This window comes from Pleurodeles waltl, chromosome 2_2, assembly GCF_031143425.1.
Source record: "Pleurodeles waltl isolate 20211129_DDA chromosome 2_2, aPleWal1.hap1.20221129, whole genome shotgun sequence".
NCBI classification, from domain to species: Eukaryota; Metazoa; Chordata; class Amphibia; order Caudata; family Salamandridae; genus Pleurodeles; species Pleurodeles waltl.
The window spans coordinates 570,158,102-570,175,555 of record NC_090439.1 but is presented as its reverse complement, the minus strand read 5'-3'; the positions used below and the strand labels follow the sequence as shown (position 1 = coordinate 570,175,555).

The window sequence follows — 17,454 nt, the reverse complement described above, 5'->3', positions numbered from 1 at the left end:
GACCGGAAGAGGAGGTCAGCTCTTTTTCTGAAGGAAAGCAAGAAAATTCTTCCTACCAAAGAGTGGACCTTCTCGCCCCTACTCTGGGATGATTCTGTGAAAAGAGGGAGGCATTTCTGTGAAAGCAGCTCAAAAGTGAAGACTCTGGTACTTCCTGAGCTGAAAACCCACAACGACTGCCACTGTGCAGCAACGCTGTTCGCAATACAGTGACAACTTGGTCCCTGTATCGGACCCACACTCCTTTGCAGTTAGCCTGAAATTGATGTTCCCTGGTATAGTGCAACCAGATGACCACAAGTTGTGCATTTAGACAATATTTTCACTAAAAACTCTGAAAATGAATATCTCCCGTTCTGCTGTTTGTCTATCTGTTGTTCTGGTATCATTTTATTTATTAAAGTTTACTCTATTGTTCTTAATTGGTTTGGGGATTTTTCTTGTGTTTTGTTTTCACTTTATTACTGTCTGTGACTGCTTTTGTGCCACTCTACCAGAGGGTCAAGCACAGATTCATTTAGTGACATTTGTGGTTCACCCTAACAAGGACTGTGGTTGTGACCGATTGGGCCTTCCGCTCCCTCAACCAATAATACAGTTTCTAAGAAGCACATTTAACTTGCTTGAAATAAATACAAAACACATTTATGCTCGCGTGTTTAATGCATGTAACAAATATTTACCTAGCCATTTAGCAAATAGTTACAAAGGTGTGGTTGAGGATGCAGGCTTGTGGAGTAAGGGGGGGGGGTACCTGCGTAGAAACATTGTATGTTTCATATGCATTTTTAACAACATCCATGATGCATAGAGGCTGAAGCATTGTCAGCGTAGCTAATAAAACCTGGAGCTCAGGTACATGCAAGCTCAGATACATGTGAGCAGCCATCATCATCAAACCAACTTTATACGGTTTTACTTTAAAACCATAAAAGTACAGCATCAAAAAATTATCATTTAAATTACACAGAAAAATTCCATACAGTTCATCAAAGCAAACTCGTCAAAGAAATACAAAAATGGGCACAATTCATATATCACCTAACGCTCTTTTCTCTTTGCCCCTGCTAGAAAGCAGCCAACTGAATGACAGACCTTCATATCCAGTAAATGTTGTAAACATGAAAGCGCTGGTATAACCTGTTTAAAATTAATTATCTTCAAAATAGGGTGAACAAAACAATTCTTTAGCGCAGTATGTATTTGACAAAACATAATAAAGTGCAAAGTGTTCTGTGTGGAAACATTGTCACATCGACAAGGGCAAATGTCTGAATCTTTTAACCATCCCAATGGCATGATCAACAAATGGTGAAAAAGATTCACCCTAAATCTAGTAAGAAGATAGCTATCTAGATATTGGTAGACTGCCAAAGTAGTTTGGAGCATAATGAAGTGTCTTACAGACTGTTTCAACACTGCCCTGCATTTCTCTCCATCTGTTTCCCCTGAATAAAAGTTGTTGTAGTCCGGGTGAGTGACTGATGTAGTATCTGATGTCATAAGCAATGCGTTGCGGGGGCGCAAGTTGTAGTTAGCCTTGCTAACTATGACTGGTGAATTTCTTTTTTTTTAAATTCAAAACATTGTTGTCACTGAGCTGTTCACCTAACTATAATGTCACTTTAACCTTTGTTTTTTCTCAGTGAATATAGAGGTATAGATGTGTGTGTGTATATATATGTGTGTGTGTATATATATGTATGTGTGTATATATATATGTATGTGTGTGTGTGTATATATATATGTATATATATATGTATATATATATATGTGAATGTGTGTATATATATATATATATATATATATATATATATGTGTGTGTTCGATGGCATGTGTAGCTGCAGATACACATGCTGTGCATATCCCGCCATCTAGTGTTGGGCTTGGAGTGTTACAAGTTGTTTTTCTTCTAAGAAGTCTTTTCGAGTCACGAGATCGAGGGACTCCTCCCCTTTCGGCTCCATTGCGCATGGGCATCGACTCCATCTTAGATTGTTTTCTTTCCGCCATCGGGTTCGGACATGTTGCTCTTCGCTCCGTGTTTCGGTTCGGAAAGTTAGTTAAATCTCGGAAAATTAGACGGTATTGTTTGCGTTCGGTATTGGGTTAGCTACAGCAGATCAACACCGAATAAAAGAAGAGCTCCGGTAGCCCTTCGGGGCTTCTATCCCCCGGCGGGGCCTGGTCGGCCCGACCACGTGCGTCTTCAAGGCTCATGGAACGGACCCCATTCCGCTTCTGCCCCGAATGCCACAATAAGTATCCTTACACAGATCAGCATTTGGTCTGTAATTTGTGTTTGTCCCCCGAACACAAAGAGGATACTTGCGAGGCCTGTCTGGCATTTCGGTCGAAGAAGACGCTACGGGACCGGAGAGCTCGAAGGCTTCAAATGGCATCGACGCCGTCAGGACACCACGACGTCGAAGAAGAGGAGACTTTCTCCATTGCTGACTCGGACGAGGCCGAAAGTGAGCAGCCGGCGAAAACCGTGAGTAAACCTGCCCCGGCCAAAACTCACGCCAAAATAATGAAGGCCCAGGGGACGCCACCCCGCCGGCAGGCCAGGCTTAACCCGTAAACTCCGTGACCAACCATCGGCACCGAAAAAGGGCACACACGTGTCGAAGACATCTGACTCCAGTCGAGATACCGGCACAGATTATACTCTGCACCGAGATACTGGCTCCGACCAAACTCGACACCGAGATACCAGCTCCGAGCAAAGTCGGCACCGAGAGATCGGCACCCCGAAACCGAAAAAGGTGGCTTCGGAGCCGAAAAAGACTGTGGAAAAAGTTTTGGTGCCGAAACAAAGTTCTTATTCCGAAGAACAAGGCCTTTCAGCACAACTACAAGGCCATAAATTTGGACAAGAATTAGAGATGGGGGAGCCAGACTATACACAAAGAAGGCTCCATATTCAAAAAGATACAGGGAAAATAAGAACTCTTCCCCCTATTAAAATGAAAAGGAAACTTGCTTTCCAAGACATAGAGAAACAGCCAAAAGCAAAGGTGGCAAAAGAAAAAACTCCACCACATTTTTTCGCCACAACCATCGCCACAGCACTCACCGCAACTGTCACCAATTGCAACACCCCCTATGATGCAATCTCCAACGCACACAGGGATGACCCAGGATGACCCAGATGCATGGGATCTATATGATGCACCAGTATCTGACAATAGTCCAGACTGCTACCCGGCAAGACCGTCACCACCTGAAGACAGTACTGCTTACATGCAGGTGGTGTCCAGAGCAGCTACTTTTCACAATGTAGCACTGCATGCTGAACCTATTGAGGATGACTTTTTATTTAATACTTTGTCGTCAACACACAGCCAGTACCAGAGTCTGCCGATGTTACCAGGGATGTTAAAACACGCAAAACAAGTGTTTCAAGACCCCGTCAAATGCAGAGCCATTACACCTAGGGTGGAAAAAAAGTACAAGCCTCCCCCTACGGACCCTGTGTACACCACGCAACAACTAACACCTGACTCAGTGGTAGTAAGCGCAGCACGCAAAAGGGCAAACTCACAGACTTCTGGGGATGCACCACCACCGACAAAGAAAGTCGAAAGTTTGATGCAGCGGGGAAAAGAGTTGCAGCACAGGAAGCCAATCAATGGTGCATTGCCAATTCACAGGCTTTATTGGCAAGATATGACAGGGCTCATTGGGATGAAATGCAGCGTTTTATTGAACATCTTCCCAAGGAGTTTCAAAAGCGTGCACAGCAAGTGGTGGAGGAGCGCCAAAGTATCTCCAACAACCAGATACGATCGGCAATGGACGCACTCACAGATTATTACAAAAATTGGGAAGAAATAACTACAGACTCGTGGGTCCTAGCCATTATCCAACATGGTTATTGCATAGAATTCCTACAATTACCACCAAATGTGCCTCCAAGAACACACAACATGTCCAAACAGCACTTGGATCTATTACAACTAGAAGTCCAAGCGTTGTTACAAAAAGATGCAATAGAACTGGTACCCAGCCATCAGAAAGGAACAGGTGTTTATTCCCTGTATTTCCTAATACCCAAAAAGGACAAAACTCTGAGACCCATCTTAGATCTCAGAACACTAAATCTTTACATCAAATCAGATCACTTTCACATGGTAACACTTCAAGACGTGATCCCCTTGCTGAAACAACAAGACTACATGTCAACATTAGATCTAAAGGATGCATACTTCCATATACCCATACATCCTTCACACAGGAAATACTTGAGGTTTGTAATCCAAGGAGTATATTACCAATTCAAAGTGTAAACATTCAGGATAACAACAGCACCAAGGGTATTTACAAAATGCCTTGCAGTAGTTGCGGCACACATCAGAAGACAGCACATACACGTATTCCCGTATCTAGACGATTGGTTAATAAAAACCAACACTCAGAAACGGTGTCTTCAACACACAAAATACGTCATAGAAACCCTTCACAAACTAGGGTTCTCAATAAAACTACCTAAAATCACACTTGCAACCGTGTCAAATACAACAATACTTAGGAGCGACAATCAACACAAAAAAAAGGGATTGCCACTCCAAGTCCACAAAGGGTACAGGCATTTCAAAATGTAATACAAAGCATGCACCCAAACCAACAATATCAAGTAAAATTAGTGATGAAACTTCTAGGCATGATGTCTTCATGCATAGCCATTGTCCCAATCGCAAGATTACACATGCGGCCCTTACAACAGTGCCTAGCGACACAATGGACACAAGCACAGGGTCAACTTCGGGATCTACACATGCGGCCCTTACAACAGTGCCTAGCGGCACAATGGACACAAGCACAGGGTCAACTTCAGGATCTAGTGTTGATAGACCGCCAAACACACACCTCGCTTCAATGGTGGAATCCTATAAATTTAAACCAAGGGCGGCCCTTCCAAGACCCAGTGCCTCAATACGTGATCACAACAGATGCTTCCATGGTAGGGTGGGGAGCACACCTCAACCAACACAGCATCCAGGGACAATGGGACACTCCGCAAAAACAACTTCATATAAATCTACTAGAACTACTAGCAGTGTTTCTAGCATTAAAAGCATTTTAAACACTAATAGCCCACAAACACATTCTTGTCAAAACAGACAACATGACAACAATGTATTACCTAAACCAACAGGGAGGGACACACTCAACACAGTTGTGTCTCTTAGCACAAAAGATTTGGCATTGGGCGATTCACAATCACATTCGCCTAATAGCGCAATACATACCAGGAATTCAAAACCAGTTAGCCGACAATCTCAGTCGAGATCACCAACAGATCCACGAATGGGAAATTCATCCCCAGATACTACAAACCTACTTCCAAAACTGGGGAACACCGCAAATAGACCTATTCGCAACAAAAGAAAACGCAAAATGCCAAAACTTTGCATCCAGGTACCCACAGCCTCACTCCAAGGGCAATGCGTTATGGGTGAGTTGGTCACGGATATTTGCTTACGCTTTTCCCTCTCTCCCACTCCTTCCGTATCTAGTAAACAAATTGAGTCAAAACAAACTCAAACTAATACTAATAGCACCAACTTGGGGACTACAACCTTGGTACACAACACTACTAGACCTGTCAGTAGTGCCTCATATCAAACTACCAAACAGACCAGATCTGTTAACTCAACACAAACAACAGATCAGACACCCGAATCCAGCATCTCTCAATCTAGCAATCTGGCTCCTAAAGTCTTAGAATTCGGACATCTAGACCTTACACAAGAATGTATGGAGGTCATCAAACAGGCTAGAAAACCTACTACAAGACATTGCTACGCAAATAAATGGAAACGATTTGTTTATTACTGTTATAATAATCAAATTCAAACATTACACGCGTCCACGAAAAACACTGTAAGCTACTTACTACACTTACAAAAGCATAAATTAGCTTTTTCATCCATTAAAATACATATCACAGCAATTTCTGCCTATCTGCAAATTACACATTCAACTTCACTATTTAGAATCCCAGTCATAAAATCATTTATGGAGGGTCTAAAAAGGATAATTCCACCAAGAACACCACCAGTTCCTCCGTGGAACCTCAATATTGTATTAACACGACTCATGGGTCCACCATTTGAACCCATGCACTCTTGTGAGACGCAATACTTAACCTGGAAAGTAGCCTTCCTAATAGCTATCACATCTCTCAGAAGAGTAAGTGAAATACAAGCCTTTACCATACAGGAACCCTTTATCCAAATACACAAACAAAGTGGTTCTACGCACAAATCCCAAATTTTTGCCAAAAGTTATATCACCGTTCCACTTAAATCAAACAGTGGAACTCCCAGTGTTCTTTCCAGAACCAGACTCTGTAGCTGAAAGAGCATTACATACATTAGACATAAAAAGAGCACTAATGTATTACATTGATAGAACCAAACAAATTCGCAAAACAAAACAATTGTTTATAGCTTTCCAAAAACATCATGCAGGGAATCCAATATCCAAACAAGGCATTGCCAGATGGATAGTTAAGTGTATTCAAACCTGTTATGTTAAAGCAAAGAGAGAACTGCCTATTACACCAAAGGCAAACTCCACTAGGAAGAAAGGTGCCACCATGGCCTTTGTAGGAAATATACCAATGACAGAAATCTGTAAGGCAGCCACATGGTCTACACCTCATACATTCACTAAACATTACTGTGTGGATGTGTTAACAACACAACAAGCCACAGTAGGACAGGCAGTATTACGAACATTATTTCAAACAACTTCAACTCCTACAGGCTAAACCACCGCTTTTGGGGAGATCACTGCTTACTAGTCTATGCACAGCATGTGTATCTGCAGCTACACATGCCATCGAACGGAAAATGTCACTTACCCAGTGTACATCTGTTCGTGGCATGAGACGCTGCAGATTCACATGCGCCCTCCCACCTCCCCGGGAGCCTGTAGCCGTTATAAGTTGATAAAAATAAACTTGTACATTTGTAAACTTGTAAATATAACACTTTTAATCACATTATGTCCATACATACTTACTCCATTGCATGGGCACTATTACTATATACACAACTCCTACCTCACCCTCTGCGGGGAAAACAATCTAAGATGGAGTCGACGCCCATGCGCAATGGAGCCGAAAGGGGAGGAGTCCCTCGATCTCGTGACTCGAAAAGACTTCTTTGAAGAAAAACAACTTGTAACACTCCGAGCCCAACACTGCAGCGTCTCATGCCACGAACAGATGTACACTGGGTAAGTGACATTTTCCATATATATATGTATGTGTGTGTGTGTGTGTGTGTCTATATATATATATATATATATATATATATATATATATATATATATATATATATATATATATATGTATGTATATATATGTATGTATGTATATGTATGTATGTATATATATATGTATATATATATGTATATATATATATATATATATATATGTGTATATATATATGTTCAATGGCATGTGTAGCTGCAGATACACATGCTGTGCACATCCCGCCATCTGGTGTTGGGCTCGGAGTGTTACAAGTTGTTTTTCTTCGAAGAAGTCTTTTCGAGTCACGAGACAGAGGGACTCCTCCCATTTCGACTCCATTGCGCATGGGCGTCGACTCCATCTTAGATTGTTTTTTTTCCGCCATCGGGTTCGGACGTGTTCCTTTTCGCTCCGTGTTTCGGGTCGGAAAGTTAGTTAGAATCTCGGAAAAAACGTCGGTATTGTTTGCGTTCGGTATCGGGTTAGCTACAACAGATCGACACCGAATTTTGAAGAGCTCCGGTGGCCCTTCGGGGTTTTTTCGATCCCCCATCGGGGCCTGGTCGGCCCGGCCACGTGCGACTTCAAGGCTGATGGAACGGACCCCATTCCGCTTCTGTCCAAAATGCCGTAACAAGTATCTGTATACGGATCAGCATCTGGTCTGTAACTTGTGCTTGCCCCCAGAGCACAAGGAAGATATTTGTGAGGCCTGTCGAGCGTTTCGGTCCAGAAAGACGTTAAGAGACCGAAGAGCCAGAAGACTGCAGATGGCGTCGACGCCGACAGGACAAGAGCTTTTCGAGGAGGAAGAGGAAGCTTTTTCTATCCACGAGTCGGACTCGGAAGAGCTCGAGGCCGAAGAAATGCCGAAAACCGTGAGTAAGACGTCGAAACATAAGACTCACGAGAAGCCAACAAAAGCCCAGGGGACGCCACCGCCAACAGGCCATGGCTTAAACCAAAAAATAGGTGACCGAGCCAAGGCACCGAAAAAGGGCACGCTGGTGTCGAAGTCATCCGACTCCGGTCGAGATACCGCCACACAGCAATCTCGGACCCCGAGACATCGGCTCAGAGAAATTTCGGCACCATGACAGCGGCACCGAACAAATTCGGCACCGAGAAACCACCACGCCGAAAATTACAAAGGTTTCTTCGGAGCCTAAAAAGACGTCCGAAAAAGTTTCGGTTCCGAAACATCCAGCCTCGGAGCCGAAAACAGGTTCCTATACAGAGGAACAAGGATTGTCCTCCCAAATGCAAAAACATAGATTTGGAGAGGAACTTCAAGCTGTAGAGCCAGACTATACTCAAAGGAGGCTCCACATTCATCAAGACACAGGGAAGATAACCACTCTTCCCTCAATTAAAATAAAAAGAAAACTTGCCTTTCCAAAAAAGGACAAGGAGCCACAGGCAAAGGTGGCAAAGAAAACAACTCCACCACCGTCTCCACCACCATCGGTGCACACATCACCAGTAGCAACTCCCCCACTGATGCACTCCCCGACTCATACTGCCATGAGTCAAGATGATCCCGATGCATGGGAACTTTACGATGCTCCAGTATCGGACAACAGCCCAGACTCGTACCCTGCCAGGCCGTCCCCTCCAGAGGACAGTACATCTTACACACAGGTGATCGTAAGGGCAGCTGCTTTCCATAACGTCACCTTGCATTCCGAACCAATTGAGGATTTCTTTTTGTTTAACACGCTATCCTCCACTCATAGCCAATACCAAAGACTACCTATGCTCCCAGGAATGCTAAAACATTCAAAACAAATCTTTCAGGATCCTGTTAAAGGCCGAGCCATAACTCCAAGGGTGGAGAAAAAGTACAAGCCACCGCCAACAGATCCTGTTTATATTACAACCCAGTTAACACCGGACTCCGTAGTTATCGGGGCAGCTTGTAAGAGAGCGAACTCTCATACCTCGGGGGACGCACCACCTCCAGACAAAGAGTCGCAAATTTGATGCTGCGGGCAAAAGGGTTGCAGCACAAGCAGCAAACCAATGGCGCATTGCCAATTCACAAGCACTTTTGGCAAGATATGATAGAGCTCACTGGGATGAGATGCCACATTTGATAGAACACTTACCCAAGGAGTTCCAAAAAAGAGCACAACAAGTGGTGGAAGAAGGACAAAGTTTCTCTAATAATCAGATACAGTCTTCAATGGATGCAGCAGATACGGCTGCAAGGACAGTAAATACTGCAATAACAATAAGAAGGCACGCATGGCTGCGCACGTCAGGTTTCAAGCCGGAAATTCAACAAGCCGTGCTAAATATGCCATTTAATGAACAGCAGTTGTTTGGGCCGGAAGTCGACACTGCTATTGATAAACTCAAGAAAGACACTGATACAGCAAAAGCCCTGGGCGCACTCTACTCCCCGCAGAGCAGAGGCACATTTCGCAAAACACCTTTTAGGGGAGGGTTTCGAGGACAACCTACAGAAACCACAACATCACAAACAAGGCCCACTTACCAAAGCCAATATCAGCGGGGAAGTTTTCGGGGGCAATATAGAGGGGGACAATTCCAAAAAAATAGAGGAAAATTCCAAAGCCCCAAAAGTCCTCAAAATAAGCAGTGACTTACAAGTCACACATCCCCATCACATAACACCTGTGGGGGGAAGACTAAGCCAATTTTACAAACATTGGGAGGAGATAACAACAGATACTTGGGTACTAGCAATTATCCAGCATGGTTATTGCATAGAATTTCTCGAATTCCCTCCAGCAGTCCCACCGAAAACACACAGTATGTCAAAACAACATATAAATCTTCTAGGATTAGAAGTTCAAGCATTGCTCCAAAAAGAGGCAATAGAATTAGTACCAAAACAAGAACTAAACACAGGAGTTTACTCACTGTACTTTCTGATACCCAAAAAGGACAAAACTCTTAAGACCTATACTAGATCTCAGAATATTAAATACATACATCAAATCAGACCACTTTCACATGGTTACATTACAAGAAGTAATCCCACTGCTCAAACAACAAGACTACATGACAACACTGGATCTAAAGGATGCATATTTCCATATACCAATACATCCTTCACACAGAAAGTATCTAAGGTTTGTATTCCAAGGGATACATTACCAATTCAAAGTGTTGCCATTCGGAATAACGACTGCGCCAAGAGTTTTTACAAAATGTCTAGCAGTAGTAGCTGCACATATCAGAAGGCAGCAAATACATGTGTTCCCGTACCTAGACGATTGGTTAATCAAAACCAACACGCAAATACAGTGTTCACAACACACAAATTATGTCATAGAAACCCTACACAAACTAGGTTTCTCAATCAATTACTCAAAGTCACACCTTCTGCCGTGTCAAACACAGCAATACCTAGGAGCAACAATCAACACAGTAAAAGGAATTGCCACTCCAAGTCCACAGAGTCCAAACATTCCACAATGTAATACAAGCCATGTATCCAAACCAAAAGATACAGGTCAAATTAGTAATGAAACTCCTAGGCATGATGTCCTCATGCATAGCCATTGTCCCAAACGCAAGGTTGCACATGCGGCCCTTACAACAGTGCCTAGCATCACAGTGGTCACAGGCACATGGTCAACTTCTAGATCTGGTGTTGATAGACCGCCAAACATACATCTCGCTTCAATGGTGGAACAGTATAAATTTAAACCAAGGGCGGCCTTTTCAAGACCCAGTGCCACAATACGTAATAACGACAGATGCATCCATGACAGGGTGGGGAGCACACCTCAATCAGCACAGCATCCAAGGACAATGGGACATTCAGCAAAGACAGTTTCATATAAACCACTTAGAACTGTTAGCTGTGTTTCTAGCGCTGAAAGCATTTCAACCCATAATAACCCACAAATACACTCTTGTCAAAACAGACAACATGACAACAATGTATTACCTAGACAAACAGGGAGGAACACACTCGACACAGTTGTGTCTCCTAACACAAAAAATATGGCATTGGGCGATTCACAACCACATTCGCCTAATAGCACAATTTATTCCAGGGATTCAGAATTAGTTAGCAGACAATCTCTCTCGGGATCACCAACAGATCCACGAATGGGAAATTCACCCCCAAATACTGAACACTTACTTCAGAATGTGGGGAACGCCACAAATAGATCTATTTGAAACAAAAGAAAACTCAAAATGCCAAAACTTCGCATCCAGGTACCCACAACATCAGTCTCAGGGCAATGCACTATGGATGAACTGGTCAGGGATATTTGCGTACACTTTTCCCCCTCTCCCACTTCTTCCATATCTAGTAAACAAGTTGAGTCAAAACAAACTCAAACTCATACTAATAGCACCAACATGGGCAAGGCAACCTTGGTACACAACACTACTAGACCTTTCAGTAGTACCTCATGTCAAACTGCCAAATAGACCAGATCTGTTAACACAACGCAAACAGATCAGACATCCAAATCCAGCATCGCTGAATCTAGCAATTTGGCTCCTGAAATCCTAGAATTCGGGCACTTAGACCTCACATAGGAATGTATGGAGGTCCTAAAACAAGCTAAAAAACCTACCACTAGACACTGCTATGCAAATAAGTGGAAAAGATTTGTTTATTACTGCCATAATAATCAAATTCAACCTTTACACCCATCTGCAAAAGAGATAGTAGGATACTTACTACATTTGCAAAAATCTAAACTAGCTTTCTCTTCCATTAAAATACATCTTACGGCAATTTCAGCTTACCTGCAAATTACGCACTCAACTTCATTGTTTAGGATACCAGTCATAAAAGCGTTTATGGAAGGCCTAAAGAGAATTATACCACCAAGAACACCACCAGTTCCTTCATGGAACCTCAACATTGTCTTAACACGACTCATGGGTCCACCTTTTGAGCCCATGCACTCTTGTGAAATGCAATACTTAACGTGGAAAGTTGCATTTTTAATTGCCATCACATCTCTAAGAAGACTGAGTGAAATTCAAGCATTTACCATTCAAGAACCATTTATTCAAATACACAAAAATAAAGTTGTTCTACGGACCAATCCTAAATTTTTACCAAAAGTAATCTCACCGTTCCACTTGAATCAAACGGTAGAATTACCAGTGTTCTTCCCACAGCCAGATTCTGTAGCTGAAAGAGCACTACATACATTAGACATCAAAAGAGCACTAATGTACTACATTGACAGAACAAAACTAATTCGAAAGACAAAACAACTATTTATCGCCTTTCAAAAACCTCATACAGGAAATCCAATTTCAAAACAAGGCATTGCTAGATGGATAGTTAAGTGCATTCAAACCTGCTATCTTAAAGCTAAAAGAGAACTGCCTATTACACCAAAGGCACACTCAACCAGAAAGAAAGGTGCTACCATGGCCTCTCTAGGAAATATTCCAATGAACGAAATATGTAAAGCAGCAACATGGTCTACGCCTCATACATTTACCAAGCACTACTGTGTAGATGTGTTAACTGCACAACAAGCAACAGTAGGTCAAGCTGTACTAAGAACATTATTTCAAACTACTTCAACTCGTACAGGCTGAACCACCGCTTTTGGGGAGATAACTGCTTACTAGTCTATGCACAGCATGTGTATCTGCAGCTACACATGCCATCGAACGGAAAATGTCACTTACCCAGTGTACATCTGTTCGTGGCATTAGTCGCTGCAGATTCACATGCGCCCACCCGCCTCCCCGGGAGCCTGTAGCCGTTTAGAAGTAGATCTTAAACATTTGTACATTTGTAAATATATTACTTGAAACTTCATTATGTACATACGCATTCACTCCATTGCATGGGCACTATTACTAGCATACACAACTCCTACCTCACCCTCTGCGGGGAAAACAATCTAAGATGGAGTCGACGCCCATGCGCAATGGAGTCGAAATGGGAGAAGTCCCTCGGTCTCGTGACTCGAAAAGACTTCTTCGAAGAAAAACAACTTGTAACACTCCGAGCCCAACACCAGATGGCGGGATGTGCACAGCATGTGAATCTGCAGCGACTAATGCCACGAACAGATGTACACTGGGTAAGTGACATTTTCCATATGTTCGATGGCAAGTGTACCTGCAGATACACATACATACTGTGCATTATCCTGCCATCTAGTGTTACAAGTTGTTTTTCTTCAAAGAAGTGTTTTCGAGTCACGAGATTGAGTGACTCCTCCTATTCGGTTCCATTGCGCATGGGCATAGACTCCATTGTTAGATTGTTTTCTTTTCGCCGTCGGGTTCAGACGTGTTTCCTCTTGCTCTGAGATTTCGCTTCAGTTAATTCTGTAAAACTCTTTTTGTCGGTATTGTATCGATCGGGTTATATCCTTCCATCGACACAGCTGTACAGTCGGGAAAACAACTTTGTTGGCCCTTCGTGGTGCGCGCGCCCAACTTGGACCTATTCGGACCGACCGCCTGGCAGCCTTATGGATCAGACTCCATCCGATTCTGTCCTCAGTGCCACGTGAATTACCCGTACACAGACCAGCCTCTGGTTGGCAACCTCTGCTTTTCCCCAGACCATCAGGAAGAAATCTGTGAGGCCTGTCGATCCTTCCGATCGAAATAGACTCTTCGAAACAGAAGGGCAAGAAGACTCAAAATTACGTCGAGAAGCTGTGAACATCTCGACGTAGAAGAAGAACTGATGCAAACCGCAGTCTCAGTTTGAGATTCCGAGTCCGAGCAAGAATCAGAGGAAGACAGACCGCTAACAGCAGGTCAACATGTGAGTACGTCTGCCCCTGTACCCTCACAAAAGAAAAAGCAGAAGACCTTGGGTACGCCACTGCCAGAAGGCCATGGCTTGGCCCGAGAAAAGACTGGCAGTGACCAACTTACCAGTTCGGCACCGAAAAAGGCCATTCCTACGAAAACATCGGAGACAACAAAAATCTCTGTTTCCGATTCCACTAGACACCATTTTTCGGAGTCGAAAATTAGAAAACCAGTTTCGGAGCCGAAACCTTCCTCCTCATCTTTTTCGATCCCAAAAAAGCATGCTTCGTAGCCGAAAGGCCAACTTATACAGAGGAACATGGACTTTCAAAGAGACTTAAAGAAAGCCACAAAACCTCTGAAGAGGAGCTAGAGGTACAGTCAATACTAGAAGTTATGGATGAAAGGCAATCCAGGATCCACATCCATAAGGAAACGGGGAGAATTTTAACTTCACCTCCTTTTAAAAAACAAAAGGAAGCTAGCTTTTCAGGAGGAATTGGACACTATGCAGCCTCCAGTAAAAGTGCCAAAGCACAAGGAGAAACCACCACCTCCTCAATCATCTCCTCATTCTCCTCCTCTACCTCTCCTCCTACTAGCCCTACACCAGTGCAGTCTCCCACTCACTCTTATGATTCACAACAAGACAATGTGGAGGCATGGGATCTTTATGACCCAGATCCCATTCCAAGTAACGATCCAGACCGCTATCCCTCTAAACCATCACCACCTGAGGATAGTACTGTCTATAACAAGTTATAGCTAGGGCTGCAGCATATCATGGTGTCACCATGCATACAGAGCCCCTAGAAGAGGATTTCTTATTTAACACTATCCTCAACACATTCCAGATATCAATGCCTCCAGATAATCCCAGGCATAGTAAAACATGCGGATCAGATATTTAGTGAACCTGTTAAAGCACGCATCATAACACCCAGGATAGAGAAAAAATATAAACCTGCACCCTCTGATCCTGATTATATCACCCATCAGGTACCTCCTGATTCTGTGGTAGTTAGCGCTGCCAGGAAGAGAGCAAATAGTCAGTCATCAGGAGATGCACCCCCTCCTGATAAGGAGAGCAGGAAATTTGATGCTGCAGGGAAAACAGTTGCGTCCCAGGCAGCAAATCAGTGGAGAATAGCCAACTCGCAAGCACTATTAGCTCACTATGACAGAGCCCATTGGGACGAGATGCAAGACATAATCCAGCATCTCCCCAAAGAACACCAAAAAAGGGCACAACAAGTAGTGGAGGAAGGGCAAGCCATTACTAACAATCAAATACGATCTGCCCTAGATGCAGCAGATACTGCTGCTAGAAGTGTCAATACTGCGGTCACTATACGCAGGCATGCATAGCTCAGATCTTCTGGATTCAAGCCAGAAGTTTAGCAGGCTGTATTAAATATGCAGTTTCGATAAAAAAACATCTTTTGGGACCAGAAGTAGATACAGCTATAGAAAAATTGAGAAAGGACTCTGACACAGCAAAAGCAATGGGTGCACTCTACCCTGCATCATACAGGGGGTCCTTTCGAAAACCTCAGTTTCAAGGTGGATTCATACCACAGCCCACTGAGGCATCCACCTCACAGGCAAAGCCAACCTACCAACCGCAATACCAACGGGGTGGTTTTAAGGGCACATATAGAGGACAGTACCCCAGAAATAGAGGAACATTTCAGGCCTCTAAGCAGCCTCCACAGCACCCAAAACAGTGACTTCTATCATTCCCTTCCACTCCACACCTCTCCTGTGGGGGGAAGATTATAACAGTTCCACACAAATTGGCAAAATATTACCATGGACAATTGGGTCCTATCAATTATACGCAGTGGCTATTGCCTAGAATTAATACACACTCCTCCAAATATCCCACTGAGGTCACACAAACTATCCACAGAACACACCATTCTGTTGCAAGAAGAGGTCCAATCTCTACTACTCAAACAAGCAATAGAATTGGTGCCACAGTCTCAAATAGGGACAGGAGTTTACTCACTATATTTTCTAATTCCCAAAAAAGATGGCACCCTCTGGCCAATATTAGACCTCTGGGCCCTCAATCTTTACATCCTGTCAGAACATTTTCACATAGTAACTTTACAGGATGTCATCCCACTACTACAAAAACAAGATTTAATGACAGCCTTAAACCTCAAAGATGCGTATTTTCATATACCCATCCATCCTGTACACAGAAAATATCTCAGGTTTGTCATTCAGTGAAAACACTACCAGTTCAAGGTGTCGCCCTTTGGATTAACAACAACGCCAAGGGTATTCACAAAGTGCTTAGCAGTAGTGGCAGCCTACCTAAGAAGACAACATATACATGTCTTTCCATATCTAGACGATTGGCTAATAAAATCAAACAATCATACGCAATGCTAAAATCATACGCATTATGTAATACAAACATTACACACATTAGGGTTCTCAAACTACCAAAAATCACACCTTCAACCAGCACAAATACAACAATATTTGGGCGCAATAATTAGACACTCAGCAACCTCTAGCATATCCAAATATACAAAGGATTCAAGCTTCCCAAAATATAATCACACAAATACAAACAAATCAACAATACACTGTCAGATTTGTCATGAAAAGGTTAGGAATGATGGCATCATGCATTGCAATTGTGCCACACATAAGATTAAACATGCGGGCCTTACAACAGTGCCTTGCACAACAATGGTCACAGGCACATGGTCAACTTCAAGATCTAGTGTTGATAGACCGCCAAACGTACATGTCCCTTCAGTGGTGGAATTCCACAAATCTAAGAAAAGGGCTGCCATTTCAAGACCCTGTGCCTCAGACCATAATCACAACAGATGCATCAACGATTGGTTGGGGAGCTCACCTAAACAATCACAACATTTAAGGGCAATGTGAAACACAAACAGCTACACATAAACCACTTGGAATTATTAGCTGTTTTTCTAGCGTTCAAAGCTTTTCAACCTCTTCTCACACAGAAGAATGTTCTTATCAAAACAGACAACATGACAACCATGTATTATCTCAACAAACAGGGAGGGACACATTCATCCCAACTCTCCCTTCTAGCCCAGAAAATTTGGAAATGGGCAATCCACAACCAAATTAATCTATTAGCACAATACATTCCAGGGATAGACAATCAATTGGCAGATATCCTCAGAAGAAATCGCGAACAAACTCACGAATGGGAGATTCATCCTAAAGTACTTCAAAAATACTTTCAAAAGTGGGGAACACCAAGCATAGACCTGTTCGCAACATGCGAAAACACAAAATGCCAAAACTTCGCATCCAGACACCCACATCCGCTATCGAAGAGCAATGCTCTATGGATCAATTGGTCTGGGATATTTGCATACGCTTTTCCCCCTCTCCCACTCCTTCGGTTTCTAGTCAACAAGTTGTGTCAAACTTCACTCAACATG

The 17,454-nt window shown here is 43.1% G+C and overlaps 1 protein-coding gene across 1 annotated transcript in view; it reads left to right on the top strand.

Moving 5' to 3' along the window:
• B4GALT6 (beta-1,4-galactosyltransferase 6) overlaps positions 1-17,454 on the top strand; it is a 176,602-nt gene that overhangs the window by 138,753 nt on the left and 20,395 nt on the right. The gene's annotated exons all lie outside the window — the stretch shown is intronic.